The sequence below is a fragment of the Triticum dicoccoides genome, chromosome 5A, assembly GCF_002162155.2.
Source record: "Triticum dicoccoides isolate Atlit2015 ecotype Zavitan chromosome 5A, WEW_v2.0, whole genome shotgun sequence".
Taxonomy (NCBI): domain Eukaryota; kingdom Viridiplantae; phylum Streptophyta; class Magnoliopsida; order Poales; family Poaceae; genus Triticum; species Triticum dicoccoides.
This window is the reverse complement of record NC_041388.1, coordinates 8018210-8036427: the sequence shown is the minus strand read 5'-3', so window position 1 is coordinate 8036427 and position 18218 is coordinate 8018210. Positions and strand designations below refer to the sequence as shown.

The window sequence follows — 18218 nt, the reverse complement described above, 5'->3', positions numbered from 1 at the left end:
TGATAAATTTACTATAGTGGGAATTTTATTTCATAATTTTTGTAGCTAGGGAAGTATGGATGTTGCAGCATTCTTTACAGATTATCCTGTTTAGGCAGATTGTTGTTATGTTTGCGTTGTTTGCATATGGTTGCTTCTTTAATGATTCTATTTGAGGATAGGACTATTAAATATGCAGAGGAATTTAGTATGCAATGTTGAATAATAATTTTAGTGATTTTCTACAGTAGAGTATGATAAGGTTTTTGCAATGGTTTATACTAACTTATCTCACGAGTCCTTCTTGAGTTTTGTGTGGATGAAGCTTTTGAGATTTAGGGAGACCGTGATATGAGAGGAATTAAGGAGACACAAAAGCTCAAGCTTGGGGATGACCAAGGCACCCCAAGATAATATTTCAAGAAGTCTCAAGCATCTAAGCTTTGGGATGCCCCGGTTGGCATCTCACCTTTCTTCTTCAACAATTATCGGTTAGTTTCGGTTGATCCTAAGTTTTTGCTTCTTCACATGATGTATGCTATTCTTAGATGTCGTTTTATTTTGCTTTGCTTGCTGTTTGAATAGAATACCAAGATCTGAAATTATTAAATGTTAGAGAGTCTTCACATAGTTGCATAATTATTCGACTACTCATTGATCTTCACTTATATCTTTCGGAGTAGTTTGTCATTTGCTCTAGTGCTTCACTTATATCTTTTAGAGCATGGTTGTAGTTTTATTTTGAAGAAATAGATGAACTCTCATGCTTCACTTATTTTGAGAGTTTTAAATAGCATGGTAATTTGCTTTAAATCCTAATGTGATAGGCATCCAAGATGGATATAATAAAACTTTCTTATGAGTGTATTGAATACTAAGAGAAGTTTGATGCTTGATGATTGTTTTGAGATATGAGTATGGTAATATTAAAGTCATGCTAGTTGATTAGTTGTGAATTTGAGAAATACTTGTGTTGAAGTTTGTGATTCCCGTAGCATGCACGTATGGTGAACCGTTATGTGATGAAGTCGGAGCATGATTTATTTATTGATTGCCTTCCTTATGAGTGGTGGTCGGGGACGAGCGATGGTCTTTCCCTACCAATCTATACCCTAGGAGCATGCGCGTAATACTTTGCTTTGATAACTTGTAGATTTTTGCAGTAAGTATATGAGTTCTTTATGACTAATGTTGAGTCCATGGATTATACGCACTCTCACCCTTCCACCATTGCTAGCCTCTCCAGTACCGCGCAACTTTCGCCGGTACCATACACGCACCATATACCTTCCTCAAAACAGCCACCATACCTACCTATTATGGCATTTCCATAGCCATTCCGAGATATATTGCCATGCAACTTTCCACCGTTCCGTTTATGACACACTCCATCATTGTCATATTGCTTAGCATGATCATGTAGTTGACATAGTATTTGTGGCAAAGCCACCATTCATAATTCTTTCATACATGTCACTCATGAGTCATTGCACATCCCGGTACACCGCCAGAGGCATTCATATAGAGTCATATCTTGTTCTAAGTATCGAGTTGTAATTCTTGAGTTGTAAGTAAATAAAAGTGTGATGATCATCATTATTAGAGCATTGTCCCAGTGAGGAAAGGATGATGGAGACTATGATTCCCCCACAAGTCGGGATGAGACTCCGGACGAAAAATAAATAAAAGAGGCCAAAGAAGACCAAACAAAAAAAAGGAAAGAAAAGAGGCCATAAAAAAGAGAAAAGTCCCAAATAAAAAAATTAAAAAAATGAGAGAAAAAGAGAGAAGGGACAATGCTACTATCCTTTTACCACACTTGTGCTTCAAAGTAGCACCATGATCTTGATAATAGAGAGTCTCCTATGTTGTCACTTTCATATACTAGTGGGAATCTTTCATTATAGAACTTGGCTTGTATATTCCAATGATGGGCTTCCTCAAAATGCCGTAGGTCTTCGTGAGCAAGCGAGTTGGATACACATCCACTAGTTTCTTTTGTTGAGCTTTCATACATTTATACATCCGTTGCATGGCAATCCCTACTCACTCACATTGATATCTATTGATGGGCATCTCCATAGCCCGTTGATACGCCTAGTTGATGTGAGACTATCTTCCCCCTTTTTGTCTTCTCCACAACCACCACTCTATTCCACCTATAGTGCTATATCCATGGCTCACGCTCATGTATTGCGTGAAGATTAAAAAAGTTTGAGAACATCAAAAGTATAAAACAATTGCTTGGCTTGTCATCGGGGTTGTGCATGATTTAAATACTTTGCGTGGTGAAGATAGAGCATAGCCAGACTATATGATTTTTTAGGGATAGCTTTCTTTGACCATGATATTTTGAGAAGACATAATTGCTTTGTTGGTATGCTTGAAGTATTATTATTTTTATGTCAATATAAACTTTTATCTTGAATCTTTCGGATCTGAATATTCATGCCACAATTAAGAAGAATTACATTGAAATTATGCCAAGTAGCACTCCGCATCAAAAATTCTGTTTTTATCATTTACCTACTCGAGGACGAGCAGGAATTAAGCTTGGGGATGCTGATACGTCTCCAACGTATCTATAATTTTTGATTGCTCCATGCTATATTATCTACTGTTTTGGGCAATATTGGGCTTTATTTTCCACTTTTATATTATTTTTGGGACTAACCTATTAACCGGAGGCCCAGCCCAGATTTGTTGTTTTATGCCTATTTCAGTGTTTCGAAGAAAAGGAATATCAAACGGAGTCGAAACGGAACGAAATCAACTGAAGAAGTTATTTTTGGAAGGAAACCTACCGGATAGACTTGGACCCTACGTCAGAAGATGAAGGGGGAGATCACGAGGGTAGGGGCGCGCCCCCTTGCCTCGTGGCTCCCCCTTCGGTCCACCGACGTACTCCTTTCACCCATATATACCTACGTATCATAAAACTTCCAGAACGGACAATAGATCGGGAGTTCCGCCGCCAGAAGCCTCCATAGCCACCGAAAACCAATCTAGACTCGTTCCGGCACCCTGCCGGAGGGGGCAATCCTTCTCCGGTGGCCATCTTCATCATCCCGGTGCTCTCCATGATGAGGAGGGAGTAGTTCTCCCTCGGGGCTGAGGGTATGTACCAGTAGCTATGTGTTTGATCTCTCTCTCTCTCTCTCTCTCTCTCGTGTTCTTGATTTGGCACGATCTTGATGTATCGCGAGCTTTGCTATTATAGTTGGATCCTATGTTTCTCCTCCCCCTCTTCTCTCTTGTAATGAATTGAGTTTCCCCTTTGAAGTAATCTTATCGGATTGAGTCTTTAAAGATTTGAGAACACTTGATGTATGTCTTGCCGTGGATATCTGTGGTGACAATGGGATATCACATGATTCACTTGATGTATGTTTTGGTGATCAACTTGCGGGTTCCGCCCATGAACCTATGCATAGGGGTTGGCACACGTTTTCGTCGTGATTCTCCGGTAGGAACTTTGGGGCACTCTTTGAGGTCCTTTGTGTTGGTTGAATAGATGAATCTAAGATTGTGTGACGCATATCGTATAATCATACCCACAGATACTTGAGGTGACATTAGGGTTTTGGTTGATTTGTGTCTTAAGGTGTTATTCTAGTACGAACTCTAGGGCTGTTTGTGACACTTATAGGAATAGCCCAACGGATTGATTGGAAAGAATAACGAGGTGGTTTCGTACCCTACCATAATCTCTTCGTTCGTTCTCCACTATTAGTGACTTTGGAGTGACTCTTTGTTGCATGTTGAGGGATAGTTATGTGATCCAATTATGATATTATTATTGAGAGGACTTACACTAGCGAAAGTATGAACCCTAGGCCTTGTTTACTATCATTGCAATACCGTTTACGCTCACTTTTATCATTAGTTACCTTGCTGTTTTTATATTTTCAAATTACAAATACCTTTATCTACTATCCATATTGCACTTGTATCACCATCTCTTCGCCGAACTAGTGCACCTATACAATTTACCATTGTATTGGGTGCGTTGTGGACACAAAAGACTCTTTGTTATTTGGTTGCAGGGTTGCTTGAAAGAGACCATCTTCATCCTATGCCTCCTACGGATTGATAAACATTAGGTCATCCACTTGAGGGAAATTTGCTACTGTCCTACAAACCTCTGCACTTGGAGGCCCAACAACGTCTACAAGAAGAAGGTTGTGTAGTAGACATCAGTTTGCTCTAGGGGAAACCCTGTATATGGGTCTCCTGAATCGGATGACGTTGGCGTCTGGCGTCACACCCCCTCTTGGGGCATCGTTCATGCAACAAGTGTTGGCATGAGGGGTCCAGAGATGGTGCGGCGTCGTACCTACCGTGTCAATGCCAGTGGGTCGTGGCGGCGGGTGCGTCCTTATGGACCAGCACAGGGCATCGCAAGGGGCAAGTCTAGGTAGTGATCCGACAATGATATGCCTTCGAGATGTCTCTGACAGATATGAGCTCCAAAACCGTGTCTCCAAGAAGGTAGACGACGCCACATGCCACCACTATCCGATCTGGCAAGCCAAACTTGTGGTTTGCCTCCGAGCTCAATGAGACCACCACTGTGACAATGCCCTTGTATAAAAAGATTTAGTATAAAACGTTGTATTGTAACTTGCCTTGGGTCTAAAAAAACAGTATAAATAGTGTTCAAGAGCTTGACCAAAATCCTAAATATAATGACTTGGTTCGGGGTGAAGAATTCAACACGGTCAAGATGGTCGGTCGATTTGGCGGGAAGAACGACGCTGCCGAACGCGAAAAGCTGGCTGGGGACAAAGATGTCTTCATAGCTGATGTTACCGTTGATCTGAAGATGAGCCATCGATCCTTTTTGACAACACAGCGGGACCTGCATGGGCCACCAATGTCCGTACTAAGTTCTGGATCTAGAAATGATGGCTAACAGGAAACAAGGGAGACGATGTTTACCTAGGTTCGGACCTTCTCTAAGAGGTCAAACCCTACATCCTACATTGATTATATTGATGGAGTATTGAGTACATGATGACCTACCTCGAGATCATATGTTCTGTTCTAAACCCTAAGGCTCATAATCTTGCCTCTACGGACTAAACCCCACGGCTTATATAGGCATCGGGGTAACTAGGTTTACACATGACCGGTTGCCAATTAGGAATAAACACGACAACTACAAGAGGTATCCTTGAAGTATACGCCAAGTCTTTGGTGAGTTTCTCCTTCCTCGCGGTGGGGTTCGCAGCTTCGGATATCCTCTAGGCAGTGGCTAGTAGGTTTTTACTTTGACCCATCGTAGCAGGCCGTATAGGTTATTACCCCTAGTCCAGGACACCCTCAATACCCAAGAAGTTTCTATAGATATGCTTACCTAGTTTTGCACTATAAAATATTATTAAGATATTTGTTAGAGTGTATGATTTGAAATTTTGTACAATGATACTTAATGATTGTAAAATATCTATGAATACACCCACACACATGCAGATATATATGCTTTTATAATATATAATTTATTTAATGTTCAAAAAATATTATTTACATTGTAAAATTTGAATAGCAGAGGAAAATTCTCCATTGACTTACATTATATTTGTATAATAATTCACTCTATAAGTACTATTTAGACACCTTATTATCTGCTTAACTATGGTAGATAAATACTAGAAAATTATGCTCATTGAAATGATATTATGATACTTTTGGTTCCAAACTATAGTATGGTATAATTAATTTTCCTAAGTATAAAAGTTTAGTACAAAAAGAATTTGTATACAAAGATTTAGTATAAAAGGTTGTATTGTAACTTGCTTCGGGTCTAGAAAAATTAATATAAAGAGTGTTCAAGAGCTTAACCAAATTTCAATGCAAAGTGGTTCTTGTAAATTTAATATAAAGAAAGTCTAAACAATCATGGCTAGTTGGGTGGAATGTCCCAATAAATGTGGAGGAACAACAAATGCGTACAAAACGTGTTCATCACCTAGATAATAAAGAGAAACATCATGTTTTTCATCATTCAGCTAGCTTAAAACTATAGATGCGTATCAAAATCTAAAAGAGTTTCATGGCCACTCGACCAACAATGCTCTAGCCTGGGAATTAAGTAGCCAACTGGTCATGCCCGGGGTTTAAGCACATACTTCCGGCCGGATCCACCTGCAGCGGTGGCCATGCCCTTGTCGTGGGACTTAAGCACATACCTTCAGCTAGACCCACCTGCAGCGGCGGCCTTGCCCCTGTCATGGACACAAGAATGATATCGTTTTACAGTATCAGAGTGACCCGTCTTATCATCTTTTTTAGGACCGCGCTTGGGACCTCCTCCTCCTCATGGACCCTGGGAGGTGAAGGTGAAGGTGATGCTGATGGTGGCGGAGGGGGGATTGCATTGTTCTGGATGAAAGGGATGATGTCTGTGGGCAAGATGAACTGGGAGTGCGTCTCACTTCCTCCATGCAGAATTCTCTTACCTGTCCAGTGGAGTTGAATAGATGGCCTCTGAATAACTCCTGTTCGGATCCAATGTAGGCCTCCAGCAGCTCAATGTCTTAGTTCAGCCCAATCTGTATAAGGGAAAAAGAATCTAAATCACACACGAACTGAAAAAAAGGCGTAGCAATTTCCAGGTCTACAAGCTACACACTACAATTTTGGTGACCACAACATTCCATAGCCTAACTAGTAAGATGTCCGTGCTACGCTACGGAATCACAAAAAATAAGAAAGAACACAAGAATGTACTGAGACATTGATCAAATCGATGCCATATACTCCCTACAAAGTTAGTATAAAGTTGAGTCATCTATTTTGGAACAGAGGGAGTAGTTGATAGGTACACATCTAGCACAATCAAACATACGGTTTCCAACTAATAAAATCCTTCTTCTCAGCCAACCATTTAGATCTCATCGAACCTACAAAAAATTAAGGAAAACCAACAACATAAATATTTGCAAATGATGTAGGTCAAATACCAATCAAATAACTGCACAAGAACTGAGCAAATTTTGACAAAACGTAAACTGCAAGTGCCCACAAGCACACATAATCCTTGAACTAAAATACACCTACTCACAACCAGAATGCGTTGAACATGCTAAATTACAGAATTTGGTCTAGCGGTTGTTGCCTCGTAACCCCAAAATAGTATTCAACATAAAGTCAATGGCATCATTTTTTAAGGGGAATCTAAATCTGCCAAGACACCATATAATGCACAAAAATCTAATTTGGTCGCGTAGTCTCTGGCTCCACTTCGAGCCCTCGGTCTCATCTCTGACCATGCTATGCTGGCCCACGATAAGAGTCAGATAGGATTTGCTCTGCGATGGAACTAAATCAATTAAGATGTACTCCCTCTGTAAACTAATAGATAAAGATCTTATATTAGTTTACAAGGGAGTACTTCTTTAAGAAACATTCCAATAATTTACTGGTTCATGTAGGCATATGAGTGTCTTGGAAAAAGAATAGCGCTATTTTCCATGGGATTTCAAGCTTATAGAACTTACACAATATCAAAATTTACTTGAGAGATTAAAAGTGAGATATGAACTCACGGGGTTTGGGATAACACATCATCTTGGAGTTGGGAGGCATAGCTTGAAGTCATGAAAAAATTTACTTGAGAGATTAAAAGTGAGAAATGAACTCACGGGGTTTGGGAGACACTGCACTCATTAGCAAATATCAGACAACAAATCAGAAGGATATTATTAATGCTACATATATTTTATCATATAGCACTTCCAAGTAGATCTCACACAACAACACAAGTATGCATATGTTTTTTTTTGTAAAAGTGATTATTTCAAATTATGTTAAATACAGACTAATATTTTTTTCAAAGACTGGGAAGTTAAAGTACTTGATACAAAGTGTGGGACTCGAGCACTTATCGACTAAATAATACACTTAGTCATCCTCGATCATGATCCCCTATTTACCTTACACCAAATCAGGCCAAGTACAAAAATCTGACACACGTCACAACTAAAATATGGTCTAGATACTGAATAGCAAATCTGGTACCAACCCGAGGGATGGAGTACAGTGAATTTCAGCAAGGATGAACTGCGAGCTTCTACAAAGAATCAAACAGAAAGTCTAAATGTGCAGCTCACAAGGTGCTATGCGGATCCGCAACCGACTCATTCTAAACATTTAGCAAATCACATGTTTAGGAGAGAGCACGGTTTCAATTGGACACGTATCTGATACACATCTCTACTCAAAATATGACCAATTTCTTGGATCTGATACGAGAAACACATAACTTATGGAGGGATGATTGCAGTTAGGAGCGGCATCAGCGCCGCCAGGAACGACATATGGAATGATGGTATAGCATGTTACTGCCGTCGACCACTCATTGCAAGTTGGACATAAATGGCCAGGTACAAATTAAGAAATATGCAAGCAAATTGTTTTGCCAGGCGGTAAAGTAGGATACCAACCTTTTTGTTTTCCTTTAGCACTTTGTTGGCACGAGGGCTATAACATTTGAGGCGCAAGACTTGCTGCTTCTTTGACCTTGTAGTTCTTCAGCTTCAGACCTAAATCCAAGGGTTTCTCCAGGAAACTCCTAAGCTTATCGAACATCTTTTTTTTTTGAAAAGGGGTTTTACCCCAGCCTCTGCATCAGAAAGATGCATACGGCTCATATTATTAAAAACAATCCAGCAACAAGTCTCCAAGTGTCGAAGTGTGAAATAAACAAATGCTCATAAGAGCTAAACAAAAAGCCACAACCGGCTGGCAAATAAAATAGGAGCACTACATGCCTATCCTATTACATGACCGCCATCCAAACCGGTTGAAAATATCCCGAGCTACCATCTCCCATCGGGTAGACGCAGTAACCAAACGCTCCCTGGCCTCCGTTGGAGTGAGTAGCGACCACATACAGATCAACGTCGTGGCCCTGAAGATAACCTGTAAAAAGTGAATGTTCGTTGATCTGTTAAAAACCAAATCATTTCTGCAGTTCCAGACTGCCCATAATAAAGCACAAACGCCAACACGAATGTGCCTCGCTGTATCAGAGTCAACCCCATCAAGCCACATTCCAAATAACATGTTGATGGAAGTAGGCGGATTAATATTAAAACCAATATGAATCGACCGCCACAGAATCTTAGCCAGCGGACAATGAAGAAAGAGGTGTTTGATAGTTTCGTTATGGTCACAAAAACTACATCTAGCAGAGCCCACCCAGTTGCGTTTTGCCAGATTATCCTTAGTCAAAATAACTTGTTTATGCACAAACCACATAAACACTTTGATTCGCAAAGGTACCTTTACTTTCCAAACGTGCTTCGAGGAAGGAATGACGCTAGAGTTTATGACATCCAGATACATGGATTTGACCAAGAACACGCCGTTCTTAGTTAGTTTCCAATATTTTGGACCTGCCATGCAAATCATCAATTTTCAAACATTTCAGTGATTTGGTGAGAACCAAAAATCCAAGTGTAGTTGGAGCTGATACTGAGTATATATGTGCATATGCCTGACGAAGTCATGCGATTTTATATAAAGGACATCATATAATCACTACTGCATACATAATTGCCTGTGTTACATTCAAACAAAGGAAAAAACTGAGCTTGTAGTGTATTTAAACAAAGCAAAATGTATAGTAAGAGATGCTTTGGAATCACGTGCATATAGAAGTAGCGAGTGTACATGTGCATATACACACAAAAAAAATGTACCGGGCCTCTTGTAACTTTCTTACATCAATCAAGATTCTGCAAAAAAAATATGCCGGTAACTGACATCAAGGGGAAAAAAATTGGCGTGTGAACTGAAAAATTGGATGTGGAGCTACCAAGCAAAGGAGGGGCTTCCATGACAATGAGACCTGCTGTAGGCGTCATCCAAATTTTTTGAACAGCGGGAGTAACAAAGAGAACTACCAAAAAATAAGTTAAAACACATGTATGATTTTTTTTTACAAACATATCATGAACACTAAAGCAAGTATCTAAAGTTATATTTTCTAGAAGTCCTCTGCACAAACTTCAGAACCGTACATCAGAAGCAATTTTAGATGACATGCCTTATTAGATAAATAGTTTCTTTACTGCCACCAAATTGTACTTCCTTTATACCTTGGACTACAAATTGAGACTTATTTGTAGATCATTTCTTTGTAAAATTTGCAATGGGTTGGACTGGCCTTCCTTTTTCTTATCCGAGAAAGTAAGAAAAAATATATTACTTTTAGATGTATCTCTACAAAGAGCAACATAGAGTTGCCTGTGTGGATACTGGTTCAGAGAGGCATATACCAACATTTATATACATACAATACTCAAAATTTCATCCTCGAGAAGATTCTGGATAAGTAATTGAAACCAGTACTGGCCACTGCTTTGGATACTTTGGAAGACAGTTTCATTTGTTACCACCAGAACATCTATGCACTTGCACAAGCAAGGATTGTCTAACAGATATGAAGCAAGAACTGATGAAACGTATAGAAGATTTTACTATTCGGCCACCACACCCATACCTTGGTCCTTCACAAAGAATATTATTACTAGATGGCAATAGCAGAGCATAGTTCCTCCACGTCAACATCACAGATCACACCAGAGACCAGACCAGCAGCCATCTCCGAGACGGACCGACTCGATTGGAGGATGACGCGGGTGTGCAAAAATGCTAGACTTACGGATGGTTTCCACGGCTTTTGCCTACAGACTCGTTTCCCAAAAACTCGCGCGGGTGTGGCTTCAATTGCAGACGACAAAGAGGTCCTCGGGGAGCAGCTCGTACTCGAATTGGAAGAACGTGGAGCACGTCGGCACGGCCGCCGAGGATGTGTAGCACGTAGCCGGCATGCACAAAGGTCGGCGATGGTGGAGACAGCGAGGAGGAGGGGGAGGTGATGGGGCTTCTGCAACAGAGGAGGATGCGGGAGAGGCGTTGCGCACTCGGGGGAAGGACGGCTCCGACGGCGTACTTGCCGGCGTGGACATTGATGGAGACGGGGTAGAGGGAGGAGGAGGTGGTGAGCAGCGGGGCTGCTGCATCAGAAGAGGAGGCAACAACAGGCGTCGTGGACTTGGGGGACGGGCTGCGCCGGCGGCGTACTTGCTGATGTCGGCGTCGGAGGAGGAGGGGTGGCGGTAGAGGTGGGGCTGCTGAGCCAGAGTGGAGTCAGGAGAGGCGTTTGGAGCGACCAGCGTCGGCGCGTGTGGAGCGGCAGCGGCCAGTTTGGTTCCATGCTTCTCCCCTTTTCGAGAAGGATCGAGTACTTCTGGAGTTCTGGTTGCCTGGTTGGATAAAGTCGGGATGAATGGAGCGGACGTAGAGAATAAGCTTTCTTTTGCAGATGTGAAGTGGGTTGCTTCTGTGCGTCGGACATAGATCTGATGATCGAAAATGATTGATGGCAGGCACAGCATCACCACCAACTTGATCTTTTATAGGAGTAGAGATGTACGCAACGATCAAATCATAGAATTTTCTGAACGTTCAAGGATACATCCTGAACTATCCTAGGAGTTATTTCAAACTGTCCTCACAGTTTCTCTTTTCCATTGGATGTTGGCTTTGTTGCCTAACCAAAACAACATGTTTGCTCAACGGAACACATTATGTTGGTCACATGTAAATCCAGCTAACCGTTTTAATTCTTGAGTAGTTAATAATTATGACTCACTTTTTTTTTGCAGCAGGAGGGTTTAGAGTGCTAATTTTGTGGAGATGGGTATTCTTTTCACTTGCTGGGACCTGGGAGATGATCCAATCTACGAGTAACATTGACAAATCGAAAAAGGGACGACACTGCTTTACCGCCACTAGCAGACGTTCACTTTTCCTATTTTGATTGAGGCTTGATAGTTGGAGACAACCTGACCATTCTGGACTTTTATTGGTTGAGTAAATATGACTTTTTCAAACGGCAAATACCTTATGTGTGATTTTCTTTTTCTTTGGTGTAAAATACATAGTTATGGTTCTCCACCTCTAATTTCTTACAAAATTGAGACACCATAATACAGAGCCAACATATTATTTGCCAAAGCTATAGAGTGTAGCAAAGCACACAAAGTAATCATGTAGTGTTAATTCTTTTTGGGCACCATAAACTGTCATAGTCAGATGTTGCCAGCTCTAATAAACTATGTCGCACCAACGCAGTACATCGTGTTCGTCACATTTGTTGGCAACTTGGCATAAGTTGCCTACATTTTTTGGCTTGATGTTGTCTAGCCTTAATATATCATGTTGGGTAATAAAACACATTATGTAGCATGCAGCAAGACAACATATTGGGCCAAAATTTTCAGCATCTGGCCCACATATTTTTTATTAAACTAAACTGTGCCACTTTTCTGCACATTGTCACCTAATCATCTTTTTTCTATCACCTAGATGTATTCCCAGTCAACAACACGAACAAACTTTGCTGGCATTTATTCCCATTTTTTCTTATTTTACTATCCTTTATATATGCACGCTGATGCACCCAGGAAGCAAGACTCTTATATATAGGTTGAGGCATTAACAGGGATGCCACATCATTTTATGACAACAGTCTGGCAAAGTGACACATATTCAGGCATAGTTTAAAGGGGCAGCCCCAGTGCATGTAGCTCCCGCTTGCGCAGGGTCTGGGGAAAGGTCCGACCACTTTGGGTCTATTGTACGCAGCCTTTTCCTACATTTCTGCAAGAGGCTGTTTCCAGGACTTGAACCCGTGACCTCATGGTCACAAGGCAGCAGCTTTACCACTGCGCCAAGGCTCCCCTTCATATTCAGGCATAGTTTGAGGCAACAAAATCAGCATTACTTTGTGATTTTTAGTTTCTATTTTTCAATGGCTTGTGACCAAAACAACACCAGTTCAACAATACTTTTCAAAACTATTAACATATTTTTGTATCTCTTTCATAACACACCGCAGGTGGTCTTGGCAAGCTGTCAGTCTACCAATATATCATGGACGAGGTTAATATCGACGTCGACTTGCTCACATCGCTCAGGGCAATCCATTTTATTCAGTCCTTTTAGATCCTAGCTAAAGCATACATAGTCTTATGACTTGATCGTCAACTAATTTAGCTGTGTTGTGTGTATCTTAATGCTAGAGTTTGCAACCATGGTGTATGCCATCACTAATGTCCACCTTCCTGCCGTCAGGCACCTTGATCGTGGAGCTGATCAGCACCAACAACGTCTGAGCATCACTATTCTTCATGCAACTTCTGTTCATAGTATGTAAAGGAACTTCACTTGATTGTTACTTTCCCCTGCCATAGTAAAATGCCTTGGTTCCATGCTCCCAGTCTTTACTATTGGTTTCCTCCTTGTTTTTTGCTGGATCTTTTTATTTTTGTTGTTCAAAATTGATTTGTGCTGGACCTGCCATGGTGATATAAGTGAATTTACTTTACCAAGAGCTAAGCATACTGAATCTAATAGAGAGAAATGCGATAAATTAAGACTCGTAATCAAAATCAAAATTTATATTGGGAAGATGTTTACCTTCTTGATCCCAGCACAAGAAACAACAAAGACCGACATACCTTATTTTCCCGTGATAGGGTAAGTGCCTACACAGATAAAAACATCACATTTAGATTATATACAACTATGACTTCAAGGTGAAATAAATAAACAGTCCTTTATAAAACGGAGGAGATGCTTACCTTTTACAATGTCTTCTCCATGATCAGATACAATTACGGTTAAGTTTTTAGTTTTTCGGCTAAGTTTGGTAGCATCAAATATTTTTACCTGTGAAGAATCCATAAAATTAATTTCTGAAACATATTTTTCATAATGCTATGGTCAGCATATATTAAGCAATTCATAGTTACAACATAAAATTAACTTACCGAAACATGTTTTTCTTCATTTAATTCATTTCCTTGGTCGAAGTGATCCCAACATATGTCTATCAACATGTTTTCCAACTAGAGAAATTATAAAAGCCAAGAGTCTGTCACATGAAATATGTATATATGAAAAATACACCCCTACGACCACGTGTACTCACTCGATCACTCCTCTCCCTCTCCCTCTCCCTCTCCTTCACAACAGATTTTTCTTGTTTTGTGGTTTTTCAAATACGTAATGGCTACAACAGATATTTCATTTAAAAAACACCTCCCCTAAAAGAGCATACTGTATAACCCATGGGGAGAATATCATATGGAAACTGGGACAATATCATACGAAAACCAACATTCAAAGAAAACTTCATGTAAACTATGTTTGAAAGTTTCAAAAAAAACTAAAAATATGTGAGATATTAAGACGATGATGTTCTATCGTCATGTGAAATTTCAAGTAAAAAACATATATTACGGTATGCGAGCAATGGAAAGACAAATTCAGCAATGAATAGTGACATTACTGTTTGGCACTATTCAATGCTGATTTTTTTTTCTTTTTCATAGCTCACGTTCCGTAATGTGTTTGAACCTGAAATTTTGCAGGGCAATAGAACATCACCCTCTTAACATCCTTTTTTGGGAATTTTTTTCGAAACTTTGAAACATATTTCTCATGTAGTTTTCACCGGTTTCCACCGAATGTTGACTTGTTCTCCCATAACCTGGGAGAATATCATACGGAAACAAATATTCGGTGGAGACCGGTGAAAACCACGCGTAAACGATGTTTTGAACTTTCAAAAAAATCTCAAAAGAAGGGATGTTAAGAGGGTGATGTTCTATTGCCCTGCAAAATTTCAGGGTCAAACACATTACGGGATGTGAGCTATGAAAAAGACAAATTAGCATCCAATAGTGCCAAACAGTAATGTCACTATTCATTGCTGAATTTGTCTTTTTCATAGCTCCATACTCTTGAATATTTAAATCAACAATAATATGTAATCCCTTCAGAAAATGTACTCGATACTATCAAATGAACATCAATTGTGTATACACTTTTCATTATCAATAGAGTAATCTATGCTTCATAATGCATATATATGCATACTCTTTTATTAAATTAATTGTTCATATACCAGATACTCCCCCTAGAAGTACAATTTAACACATTTACATCCTGCATACCATATACTCTTATTTGATCTTAGCTACGGGATACATATGTGCCCACCGTATAATGTAAGCTATATGCTCTTCCATCAAATTGATTAGAATAACCAGCCTGACATACTTGTGTATAGATACTTATCCATGCAGAAAGCGCAATGAATTGGGAGGTGGTTGAACTAACACCACATTAACTAGATCATTTAATTAAAAACACATGATTACGTGTTCCCTCTTTGATTACAATAAAACAACCCGTTAACCCAATCAGACGTGGGAGATTAATCTACGATGGATTGGCAAGTAACTAATAAATACGCAATGCACATACCTCAATTGTAGTAGAAATATATTTTCCATTAAAACCTTCAATAACATCACCCTTGTTGATTCCAAGTTTCTCAGCATATGATCCTTTTGAGACCTAATATGCAATTCAATTAGAATGATTACTCCATAATATGCATATGAGGAACAACTTTAGGTGAAACTAGTAACATGAGTGATATGAAATAATGATCTATATACCTTCTCAACAATAAGATCAAACTCGATGCTATGCTTACGTCTCATCCTCTCAATACAAATTGGGTCTAAAAGTCTGATAGAAGTAAAAGTCATTCCAAGGTGGAGCCGAGGTATACACCTATACCAAATATAATTGAATTACCACACAAATATTAGGTGTAACATTGTCAAATTATTGACCATACAAGACATGTGTATTACTCAACAGAACTAACAAAGAACTGTAGGTAAAAGAAAGGAAAGACATACTTGAACCTCCTCCAGAAATCAAAGCACTTATGCAATATTGAAGAAGGTACAAAAGTCTCATTAATGTAATTGTTAACGAGACCCACAACCCTCCCTTCTAAATCAATGATGAGCCCTCTATCGTCCTGAAACTGTAGAATTGTAGTAGTGACAAATATTACAGTTTGTAGACAAGATACAAATGTCGGAATAGAAAACATAAAGTGAAGATACAACATACCATATTGTGACTTGTATCATGGGAAAAATACATGTAATGACACCTCTCATACCAATCTGGAACCATGTATTCCACCCTACCATGGGTTATTGTTAGATCCAGATTTTCATCTCTTCCAAGTCTGAAAACATCTTGACCAGAACGCACACTATCAATGAAAGTGGGCAGCTCAACTGGTTTGTCAACTTCAACCTCATAAAGAGCAAATTCATAATGCTCCTGCAGGTAGAGGAGCCGGCCTAGTACGGTTGTGTTGTCTAGCAAGTGAACAATGACCTAAAAAAGAGAGCGGTGAAAGTTACGTCACTACATTTTCGTGAGAATTTATATTGTTGAAACAGAGTTCTGTGATATCAACGATCAGGAAAGTCTCATCATAATCAGATCTATTGTCATTGGAGAATGTATAAATAAACTTTAGGAAGCTCACCTTAGCCTCACGGTGATATTTGCCTGTCCACTCCTCAGAACCACGGGTCCATCTTGGAAGGATCCTTTGCGTGAATCAGATGAGCAGACGTCAAAACAACAGCGGTTTTGCGACTGTCATCCCGTTGAATCCACAAACCAGAGCACATATTCAGCGGCTGACTCTCTGCAAAGCAAACCAAAAGTCAGAACATTACTTGCCAGGTAGCAAATATTAGTTAGTAGCATTCAAGCATGATGTTACACACATACGCACCGAGAGAGGACGAGGGAATGATGACCGAGTTGGCGGCAAGAAGCACTGCATCCTTTGCGGGTTCACGGATGGGAAGGAGGCACGGGTCAGAGAACAAGCACGAAGACGCTTTATAGCGGTGATGAGCCATTGTGAACAGAGAAGCCTGACGAGCTACATACAGTCCGAAAATCAATTGTGCAGTTAACATGTCAGCGAGGAATGAGAAGAGGATGGAAATTGACATGAGAAAAGAAGAGATGTAAACTGATTTCACATTGTTCTGCTTTGTATTTGGCTTTGGCGTGCCGAAAGGCAGCGCGTATGCCCGGATTGGTAGCCCTATCAGCTAGCTCGTCGGGTATGTAGGGTTCGTAGAGTGGAGGGCTGGCCGGATCGGAGGATTCCTCCGTCACGGACTCGATCACATCATACACACGATCTACAGAAAAATACGAATAAGTAGTCTGTCTTGATGAGGAGGAAAGGAGGTTGGAACCTGGGGGCAAAATCACCTAGTTTTACTTGGGATTGGGCTCCGTCGTGCTCAAAGGCCGCGAAGATCATCTCTGGATGGGATGTTCGACCAGCTAGCTCGTCAGGAGATCTAGGGCTCGTGGAGTGGAGATCTGCCCCCTCCTCTTCCTCTGCCAGGTGTGGCCTCTTCGCTTCCCGCACCGTCTCCGGGTCATCGCCGAGGATCCTGGAGGCCCTCGACATCTTTCTCATCTCGTGCGCCGCGGCCTCTGCACCGGCGGCGCCCGAAAAGGGTTTCTCATCTCGTGAGGAACGACTCGCGTCCACGTCGAGGGGGTCTCTGGGTTCGTCCATGGGTTTTCCTTTTTTTTAGAACGTTTTCCTCTTTTCTTCCACGGTTTTTAGCCCACGTTGATTTGCTCTTTATCACATGTTATTACTTAACAGGATCGGACTCGGACCAGCGCAACACCGTACATGAGACTGGTTCGGCTCGTTTTGATTTAGGGAAACGTTTACTACCGGCGCACCGATCGAAAGCGTGCGCGTCTTGGCATCGCTTTCGATCGTGCGCTTGGCGACCCCTTCCCCGCTGAATGGCACGCGCCCCCACTCTGCTATGATTTTTATTGTTTTTTTATTTATTTTTTCTTTTGGTTTTCTTTATTTCTCATCGGTTTTCTTCAGCTTTTTTCCCCTTCGTATTACTTTATAAACTTTCTTTATGTACATTTTTAATACATTTTTTCAACTTTATTTTGAATACACAGTAACATTTTTGCCAAATACATGTTTAGCATTTCCTAAATGACAATGAACATTTTGAAAAAGTATACAAACATTTTTTTACATAGTTTAAAAAGTTGCTCCTACTTTTAGTAAAATGAAAAGGTGTTCTGTTTTCAAAAAGTTGTTCATTTTCTTGAAAGTATTCAACCTTTTTGTCACACATTTGTTCAGGTTTCAAAAGTTGCTCCCATTTTAAAATATTTCAGAAAGTATTTGGACTATAAAATTTTGTTTAGTTTTTAAAAATCCCATTTATTCAAAAAGTGTTCACTTTTTCGAAATTGATTCTGTTTTC

The 18218-nt window shown here is 40.2% G+C and overlaps 1 pseudogene; it reads right to left on the bottom strand.

The window, feature by feature from the left end:
• Window positions 1-13388: 13388 nt before the first annotated feature.
• LOC119297472 lies at window positions 13389-17377 on the bottom strand (annotated as a pseudogene).
• Between the last annotated feature and the right edge of the window lie 841 nt (window positions 17378-18218).